Source organism: Prionailurus viverrinus, chromosome E3 (genome assembly GCF_022837055.1).
Source record: "Prionailurus viverrinus isolate Anna chromosome E3, UM_Priviv_1.0, whole genome shotgun sequence".
Lineage (NCBI taxonomy): Eukaryota > Metazoa > Chordata > Mammalia > Carnivora > Felidae > Prionailurus > Prionailurus viverrinus.
The window spans coordinates 22,695,608-22,718,004 of record NC_062576.1 but is presented as its reverse complement, the minus strand read 5'-3'; the positions used below and the strand labels follow the sequence as shown (position 1 = coordinate 22,718,004).

The 22,397-nt window shown below is 43.8% G+C and overlaps 1 protein-coding gene and 1 pseudogene across 1 annotated transcript in view; one reads left to right on the top strand and one right to left on the bottom strand.

The window, feature by feature from the left end:
* Positions 1-22,397, top strand: part of CACNG3 (calcium voltage-gated channel auxiliary subunit gamma 3) — an 83,856-nt gene that overhangs the window by 9,842 nt on the left and 51,617 nt on the right. The window lies entirely within an intron of this gene.
* LOC125154863 (uncharacterized) lies at positions 17,500-17,598 on the bottom strand (annotated as a pseudogene).

Below are 22,397 nucleotides of genomic sequence, written 5' to 3'. Positions count from 1 at the left end.
AGCTTAGGTCAGAGGTGAAACCAGGCATGACCTTAGGATCACCTAAACATAGGTGGAAACTGAAGACATGAAAGCACACAAGAAGGGCCAGAGAAAAGCCAATGAATATAAACAGGGAAAATGACAAAACCCTAGGGAGCACTGACGCAGGGGCTCCTAGGGGGCAAGGAGCAGAGGGGCTGGTGAAAATTGGAAAGAAAAGCAGAGATTGAAGAAGTTGTCAGGATTTGACTAGCATTTTAAGGGTCTCTTGAGGCTTGCTCCAAAATGATGTAGATGAACAGTAAAGTCTAGACTAGCAGCTCTCCAGCCCAAGAGGCTTGCATAAGAGGACACACCTCTAGGATAGGCCTGCCCTCCCTCCTGGAATCAGGAAACAGGGCAGGTGTCAATTATAGATCCTGGGGACTGCTTCCAAGGAAGCTGGAAAAGGAGATGCTGGGCCATGAGAACCCGGAAGGGCCAAGGAAATAAGAAATAACTGACACTTAATGAACGCCTTGCGTGTACCAAGCAACGATTACTGGGGCCGACTGAATGTTCACGTCTGGGCTAAATCCTGAGCATTTATTTACTTACTTAACAGACACATACCGTAGAGGCGCCTCAGTGGTTCTGTGGTCATGATCTCACGGTTTGTGAGTTCAAGCCCCACGTTGGGCTCTGCGCTGACAGTGCAGAGCCTGCTTGGGATTCTCTCTCTCTTCCTCTCTCTCTGTCCCTACCCTGTTCATATTCTCTCTCTCTCTCTCTCTCTCTCTCAAAAATAAATAAAAAAACTTAAAAAAAAACCCAGACACATACTATATACCAGCCACTGTTCTAAGTGAGTGTTTGACAAATATGGTTTGATCCTTGTTACTTCTTCAGGAGGTAGATACTGTTTTTATCCCCATTTTGCAAAGGAGAGAATGGAGACCCAGAGAGTCCATGGTTAGTAAGAGGCAGAGCTGGTATTCCAACCCTACCCTGTGCTGCCTTTCATGACTGTATTCCATGCACTTGGATAAGCATTTAGGGTAAATAGATGCAACTCATAATAGTCCTGTGTACTGTTAGCAGACCTGCTCCACCCACGAGGAGACTGAGGCTCATAGAAGTAACTCGCTTGCTTTGGGTCACCTGCCAATGTGATCGCCAGAAGCTTCACCTGAACCACCACACTGCACTGCCTTTATTGAAGGGCCTGGGGCCTGATGGACAGGTCTCTTCCAACCAGCTCACTCCTGTGCCAAGGAGTGTTTGGTGTTAGTCACTGGCTCTGAGCCATTCAACAACGGAAACAACTGTGAAAAAGAATTATCCCAGCCTTTCCCAGTGTTTACTCTAAATCCAGCAAGGTCAAGGAAAAGAAATGGTAAAGCTAACAAGATTCAGATACTGTAGCACTGGGCTTCTGAGAAACACCACCTCTTTAAATCAAATGTAAATTTAAAAAATTGTTTTTAATGTTTATTTTGAGAGAGAGAGAGAGATAGTGTGTGTGTATGTGTGTGTGCAGGAGCAGGGGAGGGTCAGAGAAGAGGGAGAGAGAGAATCCCAAGCAGGCTCCATGCTCTGCACAGAGCCTGATGTGGGGCTTCATGTTGCAACCGTGAGATCATGACCTGAGCCAAAATCAGGAGTCAGACGTTCAACCGACTGAGCCACCCAGGCGCCCTGTGATGTGTGTGTGTGTGTGTGTGTGTGTGTGTGTGTGTGTGTGTGTATTTTTTTAATGGCAACACCAATGGTTTGGAAGTGAGAAGAACAGAGTTTCTTAAAGAACCTGATTAGATGCAAGTAAGCAAACCACTGGAGATCGTTGCATCTTCTACGTTGCACTTGAGTGTCTGCAAACTTGGGGAAGCCACTAGGTTCATGGCTGTCCCACTTCCTGAGGAGTACACTGGGACCCATCATTTGTTTGACTTCTTTGAGCTTTCGCCTCTGTGTCAGGCAGGAATCAAGTTCTGGTGTAGATTGCTGTTACTTCGGGATCTGCAGCCTGATTCTCACGCAGCACTCAGAAAGGCAGAAACCATATATATATATATATATATATATATATTTTTTTTTAATGTTTATTTATTTTTTAGAAAGACAGAGAGTGGGGAAGGAGCAGAGAGAGGGAGACAGGATCCTAAGCAGGCTCCTTGCTGATAGCAGAGAGCCTGATGTAGGGCTCAAAATCACCAAAGGCAAGACCATGACCTGAGCTGCAGGCAGACACTTAACCGACTGAGCCACCCAGGCACCCCTGAAGTCATCTTCGAGGAGCACAAACACCCACTAGATATGCAGCAGACCAATACACCACCAGGCCTGGGTCTTGATGACCTTGGGCTTGGAGAGGACAGAAGTGGGCACCTGGGATGAGATTGGGGCAGGCAAAACCTGACACCATGTATCTACCTTTCAGCCTGTGCGTTTTAAGAAATATTATCAAATAGCTCTACCCACCACATTTTGCTGAACCACCTAGAACTGGAACATACTAGATACTCAATAAATATTCATTGAATTTGTCGCTTCAGGGTGGGTAATTCAATTACCTTGAGCTTCTCCTGGTGAACCCATGCTAATCCCTACCAGTCACTGTTCTGCTCTTAAGTGTTCACAAACCACTTTTAAAATAATATATCCTATAATCTCTGCCATGACTGTTAGCAATTCAGTAAGCGTGTTTTTGAGGAAGACTGACGTCACTGTGTTGAATATCTCAACATTATTTGTCTGTCCCTTATTTCCCATCTTTTCCCTCAAAGATTATCCAGAGTAGTTCAATAGTCTCATTTCAAATTCTTGCAATACCCTGGGTGCACACTCGAGGAGAGAAAAAAGTAAATACATGTTGTGGGGACACAGTGTGCACAAATCCATCAGACCCTGTTTCCATCCCTTGTGCTTCAGATTCTATGTATATTCAGTTACCTGCGTGTTTAGGAAATGGTATCTCCACCACTCTGTATTCCGTGGCATATGCCATTCAGCATGAGGCAAAGCTGTCTTGCAATACAATAACACCCACCTGTTAAAATAGTTCCAAAAATCATGGGTAACTGTTGAAGTGTCTTCCACATCTCAGCCATTGCAAAATTCTGCTTCACCTGTGGAAGCTGGTTTTGGCATGCCGCGGTCAATACAGATGTGTATTTACAACAAATCGTTTTGACCCTTTGCAAATTACAGGACCGCAGGACCAATTAGCGGTTTATCAGCTGAAAATGCCTTAAAATATATACTACCATGTAAGTCCTGGTTTTTCAAAATAGTACTTTTCACCAGAGATGAATCCGGCTTGTGATCAAAATGCTCTAAGTGTTTAGAGAAAAATAAAAAGATCAAATCAACAGGCAATGATGTTAATCTGAATCAAAGGTCTGCTGCACAGCATAATAATTGCTCTTCTCTGCTTTTTCGCTCTGTGGTGAGTGATGGCTCAGCTCCCGTGTGCTGGGGGATGGCAGGGGTTAGGTTCCAAGAGATCATAAGGTCTGAACCAAGGAAAATTCATGCTGGGCCACCTCCAAAGATGATTTTCCAGTCACAGTCCCTGGGGCTGGGCTGCGAGGCCATCCCTTTAGCCTAGGTAATGGAGAGTCCCAGCCCAGCGCTATGGACTTTCTCCAAACTGTCCAAAAGCTGGAAGATGCACTGGAGCAGGAAGGAGGGTGAAAGTGTAGTGTGATCAAGGTGGGCTTCCCTGAGAAGGTGACATTTAACCCCAGGTATAAAGGAGATGAGGAGCCAAGCCAGGCAGCTACTGGGAGAAAGATCATTCCAGACAGGGGGAAAAAAACAGCAAGTGCAAAGGCCCAGTGGTGGGATGTGACTGGGGTGCTCAAGGAGCAAGGGAGCCACTGTGGCTGAAGAGGATGAGCTCAGAGGAGCAAGTACATCAGTCGAGGGGGCTAGATACCAGATTGTATAAGGCCTTGAAAGATGTTGTAAGAACTTTGACTTTGACTCTGGGTGAACTGGAAGGCTTTTAAGCCCACAACTGACATGTTCTTCAGTTTGCCACGGTCTGGGTTTCCTCCTCAATGGAGTTCTTTGCTGCTTGATAAAAGGAGTGCTTTGTCCTGTGACCTCCCTGGCTTCCCGCAGGCACGAACTTCGACCCTAGCCTTCTAAGTTTTTGCCTCACCTTGCCCTGGTGCTTCTAGAAAACTGGTCACAGTGGAATAGCACCTCTTCACCCTCATCTTACCTCTTCCCCTGAAAGCAAGCTCTTGGCCCCTTACTGTTTTCAGTATTGTATCTCTTATTGTGGGGAAACGGGGTGGATGACAGTGACATGGAAGTTTCTAATGTTGAGCGAATCTTGCAAAATTCTTAGACTCACCCCTCCCAGTGGGCAGCCCCTCCTAACTCAGATCCTCTCCCTTCTCCAGCCCAGGCTAACGCCTCCTCCCGGGCTGGTCCCTCTTCTCAGCCTGGAGATCCAATGGGAGGTGGGAAGTGAGTGGTTTGCAGCCGGGGCAGACCCATCCTGGATCCCCTGCTCTCCAAGTCCTTAGCGAACACTTACTGTGTTCTAGGTGCTGAGGACTCAGCAGAGAGTAAAGTAGACAAGTTCTCAGAATCTTTGGTAAGTCCAGAAATGCGTAGGAAAGATGCTGAGAGAGTGTATCCAGGTGAACAGACCAGGATGTCTCTCGGACCAGATGACTCTCAGAACATGGAGCAAGGGTCCTGTATTAGTCAGGGGGAGAAAGGGCTTGCCACAGAACGTTCTCTTCGGGCTTGTATGTCTCCAAGGAGCCTGACCTACAGTAAGGGCTCAAAACACATTTGCCAAATGCACTCACTGAAAGGCTGTGTAGGTCACACAGAAGAGAACTGACTTCTCCTAAGTGCTGGGGGCTGGAGTAGAAACGAATTCAGAGTTCCTGGTTTCTTATCCTTAAGCAGAGGGGAAAGAAAGCAGGACAATAGCCTACTTCTAGAAAAATCCATGGAGACAAATTGAGTGACTACACACATTGGTTAAAATTTTAAACTGTCTTTTAAAAAAAAAAACCTGGATATTTGATTTTTGTCATGTTTTTTGAGTGGCATATTTTTCTTATTGTATTTTCTTAAAACACTGGTAACATATAAGTAACACAAAACGCATTCTCAATATAAACTTTTAAAACAAAACAGGCCAGGCAAGCTTTCCTCTGTGCTGGATCCACATCACTGGAATCTCATCCCCTTGCCCCGAAAGGACTATTACTTCCAGTTTGGTGAATTTGTAATAAATATCATTTCCCTGTCTTTGTGCTCTACTGTGTGAAAGAGATGGGAAAGGGTGTGTTTTTCTCCTCCAGTTCAAATTCTTCACAATTTACTCAAAAAGCTTTTAAAAATTATCTTATAATTTATGAAGGCATTTAATCATGCGCATTATGTTTAAAATTAGATCATGTAGAGGCGCCTGGGTGGCTCAGTCAGTTGAGCATCCGACTCTTGATTTCAGCTCAGGTTTTGATCTCAGGGTCATGAGTTTGGGCCCCGCGTTGGGCTGCTCGCTAGGCATGGAGCCTACTTAAAAAATTAAATCATCCAGGGGCGCCTGGGTGGCGCAGTCGGTTAAGCGTCCGACTTCAGCCAGGTCACGATCTCGCGGTCCGTGAGTTCGAGCCCCGCGTCAGGCTCTGGGCGGATGGCTCAGAGCCTGGAGCCTGTTTCCGATTCTGTGTCTCCCTGTCTCTCTGCCCCTCCCCCGTTCATGCTCTGTCTCTCTCTGTCCCAAAAATAAATAAACGTTGAAAAAAAAATTAAATCATCCAGAAGGGCTTTTAATGACAAGCATCTGCTTCAGGGGTGCTTACTCCCCCTACCCCAAGTTCTCTTCCTCAGAGCAAGATTTTTGTTTCCTCTTTAACCATTTCTGATTTGGTTCTCCCAGTGGTTACATCTGTATGTCTAAATAACATGTTTATCCTCTATTTCTTGATTTACAATCTATCGACTTCCTGCCATAATAGAGGAGGATTAGCTAAATCACTCCACCCTCTGTATTGATTACCTTTCCAATTTCTAAAGATAACATAAATCTTTATTTCTTTCCCCATCCACCTTGGATAGAATGTCTCAGCTTCCCCTTTCTGGAATGACGGTGTCCACATTGTCCCTTCCACTCACCCATATCTGTTAGTTGTATTTTTACTTTTACATTGTCAAGAATTCATTCTGTTTGCATTTTGTTCTGTATCTATGCCAGTGCCTCCCATGCTGGGGCTACAGGTCGATTCTGAAGTTTGAAAGCCAATGAAATTATTATGATTAGGTGGACAATGTTCAGTGCAAATCTAAGTTGGATTTCATTTTCCTTTTTGTGGTTTCAATGTCACAGTCTCATAGCCATTCAAAAAAAAAAAAGGTCCAAATGGAATCTTTTTTTTCTAACACTTAACCAGTTGTTCAAAATCATGCCATATATTTATCTGCATTGCACTGTGCTTTTTGGTACAGTTTTCATTTTTCTTAGAGTTTCTGAGTGACTCAAAGGGTTTCTTAACAGGTTATTTCAGAGCAAAATTGTGCTTTTTAAATATAAGTCCTGTGGTGGAGGAAAGAACCTTCTGGAAAAGCCATTACCTACGCCCCTCCTTTTTTTCTGCTTTCCTAGTATAGTGTAGTAGTTAAGAGCTCACCTCTACAGTCAGGTTGCTTGGGCTCACATCCCAAGGTCAACAGTGTATAACAGTGCACGACAGTATACCAATGTTACTTAACCTTTCTGTGTCTCTTTCCTCATCTGTAAAAGGGAGGTTCTTATTGTACCACCCAGAGGTTGCTATGGGTATTTGATGAGCGAATATCTGTACAACACATAGAACAGTGTCTGACACTGGGCAATGTCTGCCCATGTTCGTAGTTCTGTCCACAGCAAGAAACTCTCCAGGCCATGGTTACCACTATTCTGCTAGTCCCCTCACCCTCACAAATCTTTGCATCTTTGCTTTCTAGGAGCAAAGCCAGTGATACAGCTGACAGAGATCCTACCAAGGAATCAGATTCATGGTCTCTAGTGACACATCTTTAATTTTTTTTAATGTTGTATTAATTTTTGAGAGAGAGAGAGAGAGAGAGAGAGAGAGGCAGAATATGAGCAGGGGAGGGGCAGAGAGAGAGGGAGACACAGAATTCAAAGAAGGCTCCAGGCTCTGAGCTGTCAGCACAGAACCCAACTAGTGATCTTAAGCCAGGTTCTTTTCATACTGGTTGATGAGGTGGTCAAAATTTTAAGAAATGTGTATTCTAGAATGTCCCCCAGATAAGCCACACTGAGGAACCATTAGTTCCATTAGAACCTTGATAGATAACAATAGCAGGTGCATACTGAGTGTTTACATGCATTATCTCAGTTCTCTCAAGGGCCCCATGGGGTATTACACCCATTTTACTGATGAACAAGGGGAATTCAGCATAGTAACTTCCAAAGTCTCACAGCTAGTGAGTGGTAGAGGTGGGATTCAACCCTGAGTCTTTCAAATCTGACAACTGAGATCCTTAACACTGTTGTGATAGTTCAGTGTTCTCAGAGCATGTGTTGTTAACTCCAGTGGCTAAGGAAGGCCTCCCAAGACCATTTCATGGCCGCGAGTCTGCAAGGTCAAGACTATCTCAGAGCAATAATTAGATGTGATCTGCCTTTTTCATTGTGTTGACATTTGCACCAATGATGCCAAAGCCAACAGTGGGTGACACTACTGGAACCTGAGCTCGAATAAAGGCAGTAGCACCCATCCACACTAGCTGTTACTGTGTTTATCACCATCGCTAACTCACAGTGCAAGAAAACACTAGTGTCCCTTCAAAGTGTCCTTATTAAATTTTATGAAATCTCGGGGCACCTGGGTGGCGCAGTCGGTTAAGCGTCCGACTTCAGCCAGGTCATGATCTCGCGGTCCGTGAGTTCGAGCCCCGCGTCAGGCTCTGGGTGGATGGCTCAGAGCCTGGAGCCTGTTTCCGATTCTGTGTCTCCCTCTCTCTCTGCCCCTCCCCTGTTCATGCTCTGTCTCTCTCTGTTCCAAAAAAAATAAATAAACGTTGAAAAAAAAATTTAAAAAAAATTTTATGAAATCTCAAGCCTTACATGTAACAACATGGGAAGCACACAAAAGCTCTTCACTGGCTACACTGCTGGTCTCCAGCAAAGGCATTTGTGCAACTGAGTTGTGTGCTGAGCTAGCTGCTTTTTTTTCCCATGAAACACCACATTCACTTGAAAGAATGACTGACAGGCAAATGATGGTTATTTGGTCTTGGATATTTGGCAGACATTTTCTTGAAAATGAGCTAAGTGATCCTGTCACTTCGAGGAAAGCCACTGATGGCATTTGTTGCCAAGGGTAAAATTCAAGATTTCAAATGAAAATTACAATTTTGCTTGTATCTGCCCCTGTGAGTGAATGTGATTTTTTTTTATATTGTGTCAAGAAATGTGCCAAATTTGGAAGACCCGTGTAACTCAGTGGACCAATATTTCTCAAAGGACCAATGCATCATGTTAAAAATTATTTCTGGGGGTGCCCGGCTGGCTCACTTGGTAGAACACATGACTCTCGATCTCTCAGGGTCATGAGTTCAAGCCCCATATTGGGCATGGAGCCTACTTAAAAAATTATCCCTGGGTAAAAGATTTGGTCAAAATACAGGATTAGAACAAAGATTTTAGTGGGTAAGAACATGAAAAGTTAATTAATATGGTTTCAGATTCCACATAGTCACCAGCCTTTAAGAAATCAGTTCTTGTTGAGTTTTGGTGTCATATCAAAGAAGAATATCCACAATCATGTCTGAAGGCTATTCAGATACTCGTGTGTTTCCCAACCACATATTTGTGTGAGGCTGCGTTTTCTTCCTGTGCTTCGACCAAAACATTTGGCAGCAGGTCAAATACAGAAGTAGATACGAGAACCTGTCTTCTATTAAGCCAGACATTAAAGAGATTTGCAAAAATGTAAAAACAAACAGCACTCCTCTACTTTTTGGGGGGAGGGAGGGTGGTAAATATTGCTATTTTCCATAGAAATATGTTGTTTGTATTAACATGCAGTCGAGTTTAATATTTGCAAAACGAATTTTAAAATAAATATTTCTAAATTCTCTGAGTTTTATTTTCCGAAACAGGAAATACTGGTAAATATAACCCACGTTAACAGCAGCTCAGTAATTTGCACAAATAGAAAGGGGTCCTGCGGTCAAAAACGTGGAGAATGGCTGCTACAGCTGTTATTTTAATTTTGTTGACAACCTTCCAGTGGCTGAGGAGAGAACCTGAAGGAACCATTCTCGTACTTCCTTCAGAAGATTTCCTTCTAGCTGTGCCTTATCTTCCCCACTGGGAGATGAAACAGTCCCCTTGGCGCGTTCCAGTCTCTCTGCTCTGAGTTCTCTTTGGCTGCAGCTAAGCTCCACCATTGTTGCACCACCACTGGGATGTAAGAGGCAACGTGAGGTTCCAGCAAGCACTGAAAGCAATGTCTTTGATTAAAATGCAACCCTGCTGGTAGAACGCCCGACAGGGCCTGGAGGATTCATTGCGCCTTGTGTCTTTGTTCAGGAACACCAACAAAGCTCAGCCACGACTCCACAGAGAGCTGGAGGCTCGGGATCTGTTGAGAGACACCTTACATGTGAGACAAAGCAAAGCACAGGAAAACAGAGCTGAGGCCTCAGGTTTTTAGCGGATGGGGGCTTAAATGTATGAACTGTCTACCTTCTACCTATAATTAAAGGACCCTGTGCGTGAAGATGGAGAGTTTAGGGGAGGGAGGGTGCTGCCAGGCCTCCAGAGAACAGACATTGCTCCTGGCCGGTCCCAGTGCTGGGCCCTGGGAAGCAAAGTGAAATGCAGAATCAAAGGGTATTGAGGATGCTTCCAGGAATGTCTGTTCCTGCTGGTTTGCTGTTTGGCCAGCCCCTCATCCATCCCCCCCCACTTCTGATAACAGTGTTCTAATCTACTTTGGGGGCTGCCCCATTGCTCTATCATTCTGTCCTCTCTGTCCATGTGGCACCAACCCCGGCCTGGCTCTCAGGATGAGCATGTGACCCAGGAATAATCTTGAAGATTATCATAAGGTATCAAGAGTTTATGCCAAGGCAGTGGTTCTCAACAGGGGGTGGTTTTGCCCCTTGGGGACATTCGTAATGTCCGGTGACATTTTTGGTTGTCCCGACTTAGGTAGGGGTGTAGGCAAGCACTGGCAGGTGCTGGGTGAGGCCAGGGACGATTTCTAAGCATCTTGCAATGCACAAGACAGTTCTCACGGCAAAGAGCTTTCCAGTCCCCAGTGTCAACAGTGGCAACTGGGGTTGAGACACCTGACTGAAAGAAAGATAATGAGAAGCCATTGAAAGGTTTGGAGCAGAGGAGTGATGTGGTCTGAACTGACATTTTTTTTTTTTTTTAAGTATAGTCAGGTGCTATGTGGAAACAGATTTTAGAGATTTAAAAGGGAAGCAGAGAGATTAAGCCATGGGGCTATTACAACAACCCCAGTAAGAGAAGACTTTAGAAGCTCGATCTGGAAACGCATACTTAGAAATTGTCAGTGGCAAAATGTGAAAATACATTTGTGAAAAAAATTTCACATTTTGGGTGTGAAAAATAAGAGAACGGAACCAAAGACAAAGCCTTTCAAGCGACCGTGTATAGAAGTGAAACAATAATGATAATATCTAACACTGCTTGAGAATTTATGTGCCAGCTACTATGCTAAGTAACTTATGTGATCACATTTGACCCTTTTAACAATGCTTATCGTCCTCATTTTACAAATAAGACAACATAGGAATGGAGGGGTTAAGTAAGTGGCCCAAAGTCACACTCCTAGTTGTTATCTGAGACAGAGTTTGAACTCACAGCAACACGACTCCGTGGTTTTTCCTTTTAACCACCAAGCTGCTTCCTCCCTGGGCTGAGAAGAATCTTCCAAAATAATAATTACAGGTGGCTCCGTCATCTCAGATCATGATGTTGCAGTTCGTGGGTTCGAGCCCCACATCGGGCTCTGTGCTGACAACTCAGAGCCCAGAGCCCAGATCAGATTCTGTGTCTCCCTTCCTCTCTCTCTCCTTATCCCCCGTTTGTGCTCTGCCTCTCAAAAATAAATAAACATTTATTTTTTTTATTTTTTTTTTAATGTCTATTTATTTTTGGGAGACAGAGAGAGAGTGTGAGCGGGGGAGGGGCAGAGAGAGAGAGAAAGACACAGAATCTGAAGAGGCTCCAGGCTCTGAGCTGTCAGCACAAAGCCCGATGCGGGGCTCGAACTCACAAGCTGTGAGATCATGACCTGAGCCGAAGTCAGGCGCCCAACCGACTGAGCCACCCAGGCATCCCAAAATAAATAAACATTTAAAAAGAACTAAGAAAAATTACAATTCTCTTAAGAGCTGAAGGATGAAGGGGAGTTACAGAGATGAAGGAATAAGGAGGTTGTTCCAGACAGAAGGAACAGCAGGCACAGAGGTCTCAGGGCTAGAGAGAGTATGGACTAATAGGGAAGCCTAAGCATTCAGTAGTGGCTAGAGGCAGGTGTAAATTCATAGGTGGGGTGAGTCCCGAGAATAGCAGGAGCCATTCAGATCTGTGGAATGTATGTTAAGTTTATCCTGGGAGCAAAAGGAGCCCTTTGGAACATTTACAATGTAAGTTTAAAAATCTGATATGATAAGGTTTTCATTTTTGAGGCTCATTCTGGCTGCAGTGTGGACAATCAATGGGAAGAAGAATATCTGAAGGCCAGTTCAAAGTCCTTCGTGCAGGGGCACCTGAGGTAGCTCAGTTGATTAAGAGTCTGACTCTTGATTTCAGCTCAGGTCATGATCTCACAGTTCATGGGGTCAAGCCCCACATCGGACTCTGCATTGATACTGTGGAGTCTGCTCAGTTTTCTTGCTCTCCCTCTCTCTCTGCCCCTCCCCACCCCTCAAAACAAATAAAAATTAAAAAAAAAAAGTCCTCCATGCAATAATCCAGGTTCAGTGATGGATTTCCCCATTGGGGAAGTGGCAGTGGTGACAGAGACATTGGCTATCGCTTTGGGAGATGCTTAAAAGCTGGAATCAACAGAATTCCCTGTTGAACGTCAAGGACAAGGGAAAACAAGGTCAGGGGACTCCTATGTTTCTAGCTTTAACCTCTGCATGGATGACAAGGCCTTCTATTGATGGAAAGTTTGTAGGGGAGCTGGTAATTAGGTTTTGAACATGATGAATTTACAGCTTCCCATCTAACGTTCGAGTGGGGGTGTTAAGAGGGCCACTGGATGCACTAATGCTGAACTCAGAAGGGATGTTTTATCTAATTTCTTCCCCATATTCATCCTGTATTTTTTGATCAGGAAACACTCAAACACGGACATTCCAACCCCTGCTAATTCTATCACAGACAGCCAGCGAAAGGTTATTAGATGAGGTGCCATGTGACAGAGTAACTGATGTTAAAAGTCTGAATGCAACCCCAGGAGGTCATTGCCAGTCTAATTGGGCACAGATAGAGTTTACTGGGTCATGGAAAGCAAGTCGTGTGTAACCATTGTTTCAGCCCTTTATCCTTTCATTTCTGATTTATCATCCGGTTTTGGGTGAACATTAAAGAATCTATTCATAAATGGTGACCTTTTGAAATTTGAAATGATGGTCTCAGCTAATTTCCATTCCAGCCCTGGGGCTGCTGCTTGAAGGTCATGAGCTTGAAGCTCCGAACTTGTCCCTAGTCTGTGCTCTCAACCAGTATTTGGAAAAGGGCAGTGTTGTCTTCATCCTTAAAAGTGCCCATCATTTGGATGAAGGATCGTCATTCATAATTCTGTGACCACACACTGAGGATGAAAAATGTACTAAGTGCCGAGTTTGTGTTAACAGCAAGACCCAACTGTTCTGGCGAATTTGGGAACATATTGTCTGAGCTCATAATACGATAATAATACTGTTGTATCATATAGAATTCATTCAATTGTAAGTGACAGAAAACCCAATTCTAATGGACTTAAGAAAAAAGGGACAGACAGACAGACATTCAGAGAGATCACTATTGGCTCAGGGATCAAACTCACAAGTACAGAATTTCTCTTACCATTCTCTTCTCTCTTCCTCTCTGTTGACTTCGGTTCATAGTAGCACAGGAGTGGGGCTTTGTAAACTGCCCCCGCATGCCCCGAGGGCAAGGAGAGACCCAAGAAAGAGGCAGACCACTACAGATTGGAAGGTGGTAGTTTTAATAGGCAAGGGAACTTATATACAAGGCTTGTCTTGAGCTGGCCGCAAGACAAATTATTCTCTTCATTGCCTGCCGGAATCGTAAAAGTTTACTTAGAGGCCTTATAACTGGGTTCAGTCACATTTTCAGTCCAGAAGGTCTCAACACCACCTTACTCTCTCAAGGTTATGTCCTTGAAAATGGCTTCCACTGTGGAGTCAGTGAGCAGAGCATACATTCCAAAGGTGGGGGTGGGGGTGGGGATGGGGGTGTGAGGAGCCTCCAATTGCCTGGGTCCAGTTCATAAGTCAACTGGCAGCCACATCCTCTCAATGACCTCTTCCAACAATGAGAGACTCACAGATACAGTATGTATGAGAGCAGCTCTCAGGGTTAGATTCTTCTATGCTTGAATCCAGCATTAGTGTAGGAGTGTCTTTTGCAGCAGGTACAAGCCTCATTTCATTTCATAGGCTCTGATTAGGTCACATATCCATTACTGACCCAATCACTGTAGACCAGAGGTCCCACAGGGCTGATTGGCTCAGGCCCAGTCTTTTAACCTTGGAGTAGGAGAGGCATAGATCCCCAGAGATAATTATGATGATAAACAACAAACATTATTGATTAGCTAGTACATGTTGGGCACTGTTCTAAGTGGTATGCTTCCTGTAACAACACTTTGAGTTATCCATTGTTGTTATCACCCTTCTAATGATGAGGAAAGCCAAAATACAGTGAGGTTAACTAAACTGCCCAAGGACCCACAGCTGGTAAATGACAAACCCAACGTACAAAGAGCCTTTCCAGAGACCCACAGATGGGAAGTGATGGAGCCCCAATGCAAATTAAGGCAGCCTCTAACCACAGCCTGGGCTTTTAACCCTAAATAAGGATCAGGTCACCAGATGTCTACCTTCACTCAGTGCTTTACGATTACAGAGCTTTCATCCATGACTTCATTTTTCCTCCCAACTTTAGTAACGACACAAGACTTGGGAGCATTATCCTCATTTTCGAGAAAATTGAGGTTAAGGCTGAGTGGTTTGCCCCAAGTCAAACATCAAGTAAACAGGAACAAGAACTGAAACCCCACACCCATCCTTTCTGACCCTGCAATAATGGAGCCTAAGAGCTTAATAAATGTTTGGGAAACCACAAAGGCCTGGAAACTCGTATTGGGCTCATAGCAAGCTAATCCTGAAGGCTTTATACCCCTCTCCCGCCTCCATGCTACTTTCCTCCTGTGTTTGTTGTAAGCAGTAGGAAAATACCAAGTACTTGGACACAAAGTTGCCCTAGATATTTAAACTGCAAATTACACTATTTATGGATTACGAAATAGTTCATCCACATGGAGTTGAATTATGACCTTTATCTTTTATTAAACGCACGCATACACACACACATACTAGAACTGTATCTGTTTCTGGATTTTCTATTCTTTTCTTTTAATCTATATTTTTATTTCTGTGGCTCTATCACTCTGTTGTTTGAACTAATATAGCTTCATGAGACTCTTAATACCGGAAGGTCATGTTCTCCCTTACCATGCTTCTTTATCAACATCTTCTTAGTTCTAACGTTTTGATTTTCCCTGTGAATTTTCTGACCATTCTATCAAGTTGCCAGGAAAACTGGGATATTAATAAAAATTTAATTAATAGACTTATTTGGGCACAATTGACCTCTTTCAAACATCAAGTCTTCCCTCATTTAAAAACATAATATATATCCCATTTATTAATGTTTTCTTTTATGTATTTTAGAGAAGTTCCATTTTCCTCATTCAAGCCTATATATTGATTGGGCACATTGTTTGTAGGTAGGTTTTATATTTTTGGTTACTAACATTAATGGGTGGTGTTCTCCAAGATATTTTCTAAGTGGTTAGTATTACTAATATGAAGAAGCTAGTGATCAGTAATTAATCTATTTGTAAGTTGCTTGAACTTGGTTAGCGGTGCTATCTGCACTGTAATTAATTTAATTTGGTTTTTCAGGTAAACAGTCATATCATCTGCAAATAGTAGAGAGAACTTTTTCTCCCCCTGCTGTTCTTCCTTCGAGGCTTAGAGAATAGTCAAGGCTTAGTTAGAGGCTTAGTTAAGTAGTGGTGATGCTCAAAGGTCGCCTTGCCCTGCTCCTAACTGTAATTGTAATGCTTTGCAGACTGTGTTTCTCAAAATGTGGTTGCAGATTTGGATATAAATCACAGAATTTGTACAAAGCTGGTAATCTGCCTTTTAGCAGACTCCTAGGGGTGATTCCTGCTCCCCCTAAAGGGAACAGCTAGCTGCTCTAGGGTTTCACCGAGAAGCCTGGCATCTGCTATTGGCGTAAAGTGTTTTCTTTATCATGCTCTGGAGTTTCTGTCACTATGTAGCTAAGTAAGAATTTTAATTGGGCATGAAGGTTTCCATTTTTGGGTATCTATTGACATGGCTAGCTTTCTCTCCTTTGGCTGGCTAATAGGCGAAGTTAGTGCCTTTCATATTAGCCAACTATCTTTCATTCCTGTGATAAATCTGTTTGAGATATACTTAATTTTTCATAATGCTGAAATAGATTTGCTAATATGTATATAGGGTTTTTCTCTGTATTTGTCAATGAAATTTGCCTTTTTGTGTGCTCCTGGTGTCAAGTTTTGGAATCAGAGTGGTAGTAGCTTGATAAAATGATTTTCTATGCTGTGACGTAGATTCTGCAGCATGGAAATTTTCATGTAAAACCTTCTGGGCCTGGGGCTTTTTTGAAAGTAGTTCTTTGATAACTTCTCTCATGTCTTGTCTATATTGGGCCTTTTTCTGGAGTCATTTTGTTGTCTAGAAAATCATTCGCTTCATAGAAACGTATAAATGTTTTAGTACAGAGTTGAACAGTGTGATTGCTTACAGTTTATTTTCTTTCAAATCTGTCTTATTTCCCCCTCTATTTTCTCATTTATCTCCAACTACATTAATAGTTGGCGTTGTTTCTCCCAAGACTGTGCCATTAAGTTGTCTTTCAGTCTTTGGTTTTAGGCTTATGAGTCTTTATCTCTTTCTGGTATGTTATGTATTTTTTAAGAAGCTGGGAAAAGCTGTTGGAAGGTAGCTAGCCAAATGCCATTTTGAGCAACACATTTTTGCCCTTGGGACTTTTTAACCCAGATTTAAATTTGCTCCTTGTTCAGGTTGGTGTGTGTTAATGTGAAGAGGTCCTTTTAGGGGTCCTAACTGTCATCCAGCAAAGCCACTAGACCTCCCAGCTAAGTGTCATCTTCCAGGGTGATTGATCAGCTTTGCCACTTCAATTTTTCACAGTCATCAATCACTGAAAAGGAAACATTGAAGAACACAGCTCTGTGGTAGGGAATTAGCTAAGCATGATCGCCATCAGGAGGTTTGTCTGAGTGGAAACTCACTTCGAGGTCAATGGGCTCCCTGGAAAGCCAGATCCCATAACACTGGCTGAGTAAATGCTCACTCATGTATTTCACACTTACTGAGGACTTCCTCTGGGTAAGGGTGGCACTGAGCAGGTCTGAGACCAGCAAAGCTGAAAAGGTGTGACCCCTTCCCTCAAGGACTTGGGAGTGTCAAGAAAAGCCTATTTTATGTGATCGCCTATAGCACAAGCTTGTCTCAGTCAGTAGAGCGTGTGGCTCTTGCTGTTGGCATCCTGAGTTTGAGCCCCACGTTGAGTGTAGAGATTACTTAGATAAAATTATAAGAGTAACATTTGTTTACTCTAAGCAGTGAAACCGTCTAAAAATAGAAAGAGAAGTAATAATATGCCCTGCCCGACTCCCACTCTGTCCCCTCCCTACCTCACTCCAAAGTGACCAATGTCAACAGCTAGATGTGTTTCCTCTGTATCTTCACTCTCGAAACGCATACGTACATGCACATGGTGGGGGAGCGGCATTGTTTGATTTTTAAAATTGAACCCACACTGGAGATACTGGTCTGCCACTTGCTTTTTTCCCTCAATACATCATAGATATTCCTCCAGGTTTATAGGCACTGATCTGACTCAATCTTTTTTTTTTTTTTCAACGTTTATTTATTTTTGGGACAGAGAGAGACAGAGCATGAACAGGGGAGGGGCAGAGAGAGGGAGACACAGAATCGGAAACAGGTTCCAGGCTCTGAGCCGTCAGCCCAGAGCCTGACGCGGGGCTCGAACTCACAGACCGCGAGATAGTGACCCGGCCGAAGTCGGATGCTTAACCGACTGCGCCACCCAGGCGCCCCTGACTCAATCTTTTTAATGGTTGCATAATATTCCAGACTGGAATCCCTTCTGTGTATTCAACCTTTTCCCTGTCGATGAATATCCACCTTGTTTCCGTGTCATCCTTGTGCAGGGCCATGCTAATCTTCTCTGTATCGTTCCAATTTTAGTATATGTGCTGCCGAAGCGAGCACTATCCACCTTGTTTCCAATTTTGTTTTGTTTTGTCTCACTTTCAGTCATTTTTACACATGTGTCCTTATATGCTGGTGCTTTTGTTTTTATAGGCTAGATTACCAAAAATGAGATTGCTAAATTAGTAGAGGTATGGGGTTATGATCTTAATAGATATGGACAGGTTATTATCCTGAAAGATTGTAGCAAGGGGGTGGTTATCAGGAAAATGTCTTAATTATTAAAAGATACCCCCCACATACACACACACATACATTCAAAGATTTTGCAGTGAAAGGAGACCACCTAGAATGGGCTGGAAGCACAAATATGAGCTCTGAGTTTCTGTTGTCCCTAGCACCCTCTGTTGCCACCACCATGCCCGCCCCCAGGGGGCACTGTTCTGAAAACAATAAAAACAGTAAAGCCATTTATTGAGTGATCACTTCACAGAAATGGAAACCGGGGACTTAGAAAGTTTAAGCCACTTACTCAAGGTCACCCATCCAGTAGGTAGCATAGCTGGGATGTGATTCCTGTTCTGTTTGGTTCCAAACCTGGGCTCTTAACCACTGTGTGGGATTTCTTCCAAGGATACCATTGCTGGGGCTGTTTCATCAGAGCCCCAACAGTGACACAAACTCTGCTATTTGCCTTGAACAGTGGCAGGGGCCAAGCCCTGCCTCCTGCTGTGAAGGAGGAGTACTCCTCTATAAGGTATTTAAAGTGATCTTGACCTCTGAGTAGGGCCTTCCTTATTCAGAGGAAACTGAGTGAGCTCCCAGGACACTACGAGCATACTTGTTTTCCCCTACACACAAATCAGAAACCATTTTTCTTCTCCCTCCCCTTCTCTCTTTTTCTTCCTCAAAACAAAGAACTGAAGCAATTAAGAGAAATGGAAACCCTTGGTTTCACCTCTACCCATTCTTTCCTGGAAGCCATGGTAGTCATGATAGTCATGGTTAAAAGTGTAGACTCTGGACTCAGAATGACCTGTTTGGAAACCACTTTGTTATCCTTGAGCAAATGCCTTGAGACTCTCTAACCTCTTGGTCTCCCTGGAAACATAAACATTCTACTCAGCTTTTGTCTTACCTATTAGAGGATCATCTCCTGGAGGACAGGTCAATGTCCATGCCTCTTGGTTCACAGGTGCTGAGGAAACCTGCATTGAACTATAAATATTGATTCTTAATAACCAAATTCAGTGATGTTTTAAAGTAAGGTTGAAGGTAATATGGAGAAGAAAAATTAATTCACGTTTCCTGAACATCTATGTGCTGGGCACTGTGCTGGAAGTTAATAAACATTAACTCAACTCTGAAGTAGACATAATTATTTCCATTTTTACAGAGGAGAAAAATGAAATTTAGCAGGTCAAACTTGCTAGGATTGCAGAGCTAGAAATGATGGTGATGGTGATGGTGATGATGGTGATGATGATGATGGTGGTGATGATGATAATGATGATGATGGTGGTGATAAGGGTGGTAGTAATGGTGATGATGGTGATGGTGGTGATGATGATGGTGATGATGATGATGGTGATAAGGGTGGTGGTGATGATGATGTAGTAATGGTGATGATGGTGATGGTGGTGGCAATAGCTATTGTTTACTGAACATATGCTGTGAGTAGGCATGATGCCAAGAGACTTCTTTGTATTCTCTCATTTAATCCTCACGAAAACCCAACAGGGAAGCCCTATTATTATGCCCAAGGTCCTAAAAGATTAAGTGACTTGTTACAGACACTCAGTCAGTTGAGGGTTGGGGCTGGGATTTGAACCCAGGTTATTCTGATTCCTTAGAAGCATCTTTTCACTTTGGTAGTGAAGGCCTTGGTGGCAGTTACTCAAATTTAAACATTCAGCGTTTTGGACCACTCCCAAATGGAGTGTCAGGCAGCTATACAGAAGGCCAGGACTTTGGAAGAAGAAACCAGATTCCATCTCTGCCTGTCTTCATCTCTTCATCTTTTGGGCTCTGTGGGCAACACTTTCATTGCAAGATTCTGCATCCTGTCTCGTGGTCACACATACCGTCTGTGCTTGGCACAGCCGGCTGTCTCCATGGAACATCTGTGGCTCACTACTACTGTGAGTGATTCTATTTTCCACACATCTCCAGCTCGTTAGAAAGCAAGGCTCCTATTTGTTGGTGGATGTTTGCAATCTGAATCTGAAACACTGCAAAATGATGATTGAGCTGATTCACACTGGGGAAGAGTCTGTGACACATAAACACACACACACACACACACACACACACACACACACATACACACACACACAAGACACCTAATTAGTGAGGACTGAGCTGCCACCTGATCCAATAAGTGCAGTAACTTTGTCCACTAAGAGGCCATCTGGCTCCTGGTGACAGTTGCTGAGCCGGGAGCTTTTCATGCAGTGATGGTGGTCCTCCCTGGCCAGGGCCACACTCCACATGTCCTCTGGGCCACCCGACCAGCTGAGGTGTCAGTATTTTAAAGAAACTCTTTGTCACCAAAGGTAGCAAGAAAGCTGAAATAAACAACATCCACCCCAGCAGACCCAGGGGTCTGCAGAGAGGAAAGAGCTTTCCCCTCTCCTCCTCTATGAATATGCCTTAGAACTTCCTCAACATTCCTCCCAGATTTTCCACTTCTGGTCTTTAGCCAAATGCAATCTTTAAAAATACACATTTGGCAAGAATCTGCAAAAAAATCCCTTCAGATTGTTATGTGATGGTGGGGAAAAGACACATTTTTTTTAACTCTAAAAAAAGCACCTTAGCATTTGTAGGCTTTTATAATTCTGAAACAGCTGAAATGCTAAAACTTTCAAGTTGGCAGGATTGAAACTGAAATCTGCAAAGCCGGTTCAATTTGACAAGAGTGGGAGCCTTGCATTTCAGAGGGTTTTGATGAGCCCGTGGGCCTGAGCCATCAACACAATGGGTGGCCACCCACTCGCAGGGAGCCCTTCGTGCCTGGGTCCCAGTCTCCCCTCTAGCTACCTGCAGAGCTCACTCTAAGAGACACTCCTGGCTCCTTCCATTGCCCTGGTAGCTGCTGGTAGCTTAGCAGAGTGGGCAAGGATTCAGCCTGTGGAGCCCGATCACCTGGGTTTGCAGTCCTGATTCTACCACCTGTAAACTAGGGGAGCCTATTCAAGTTACTTAATTCTTCTGTGCCTCGGTTTCCTCATCTGTGAAATGGGGCTATAATATTTAATATATTTGTCGATTGATACCCATCTTGCTCCAGAAAAGAGTTACGGGGGCTTTAGTTACACAAAATAAGAAAAGATGGGTCCAATTTTTAAAATTGGACTAAGGGGAAAAAGGGACTGGACGGAGCCAAGAATGAGAGTGAATTGCACCTGACAATGAACTACATTCTTACTAAGGGTGGTTCATAAAGCCGCCTGTGAACCAAGCTTCCTCGCAGTCCCTTGTCTAGGGGAAACCTGGTCAACCGCACACCCACGGTGCTCAGAATACGGGAGAACCCGGTGGCCAAGCAGACCTGCAGTCAAGCCGACCTGGCTCTCCAACAGGCTCCATGTTTTGTCCTTGAGAAAATTGCTTAATCTCTTGGAGTCTGAGTTTCTTTACATGGAATGGGGATAAAACTGTAGTCATGAGGTTATTTTGAGGGCAAAATAAAATATTATATATGAAGTGTTTAGCACAGCACCGGCCACTTAGTATGTGTTTGATAAATAGTTGCTAGAATAAATAAGTTTTAGAATTTATAGACACATCCCACTCTCCTTGGTACCAAGATCAGATAAGAATATTTTCCTTCCTAAGTGGATGATGTTTCATGTCACAAAACAGAGTATCCTCAACACGGGCTGATGGCAAAGTCCCCAAAGCCACAGAGCACAGTGCTCTGTGTTGAAGTCCCATCTGGCTCTGCCATTAAGTGGCTGTGTGACCTTGGGCACACTGCTTCACTTTTCCGGTACACGGGTACCCATCTGTAAATGGTCAAAGTAATACTACCTCCCTTGGGCACCTGGGGGGCTCAGTCGGTTAAGCGTCCGACTTCGGCTCAGGTCATGATCTCTTGGTCCGTGGGTTCACACCCTGCGTCGGGCTCTGTGCTGACAGCCCGGAGCCTGGAGCCTGCTTCAGATTCTGTCTCCCTCTCTCTCTGCCTCTCTCTCTCTCTCTCTCAAAAATAATAAATATTAAAAACATTTTTAAAAATAGTACCTCCCTTCTAGGGTTGTTATGGAAATTAAATGAGATAATAATTAATAAAACCCTTGGCCAAGTGTTTGTGTATCGTTCTCACTCAGTGACCGTGCTGGCATTGTGGACGTTCACAGCACTGAGTGATCCAGCACTAGTCCGGCTTGATCCAGAGGGATACTCAGAATACCTGGGAGATGGGTGAAACCTTTGCCAAATACCCTCCTCTCAGTGGCACTTCTGTACTTTCGGCGACCACCTTGTAACAATGCACTTGAAGAATGCGCTCTCTGGCAGGCGTTCAAGGGCAACTATTTTATCTTGCTGACTTAGTACAAACCATTTAGTCCTAAATAATCAAGTGAGGGGTAGAAGCGATATCCTTTAGGAGAAGATGACAAGGGGCCCTATAAGAACCTGGACCAGAATGAAAGGCCAGTATTCTCCTCAGAAAAGTTGTGTTGGCGAAAGCCAGGTACACAGGATTGAGTTATTATCATGGCATAGGGAGTCAGACATATGCCACAGAAGCATGGCATAGGGGGTCAGACAGTGCTGGACTCAAGACCTGCTTCTGCCACTTACTGGCTGTGTGACCTGGGACAAGTTACTTAACCTCTCTGTGCCTCAGG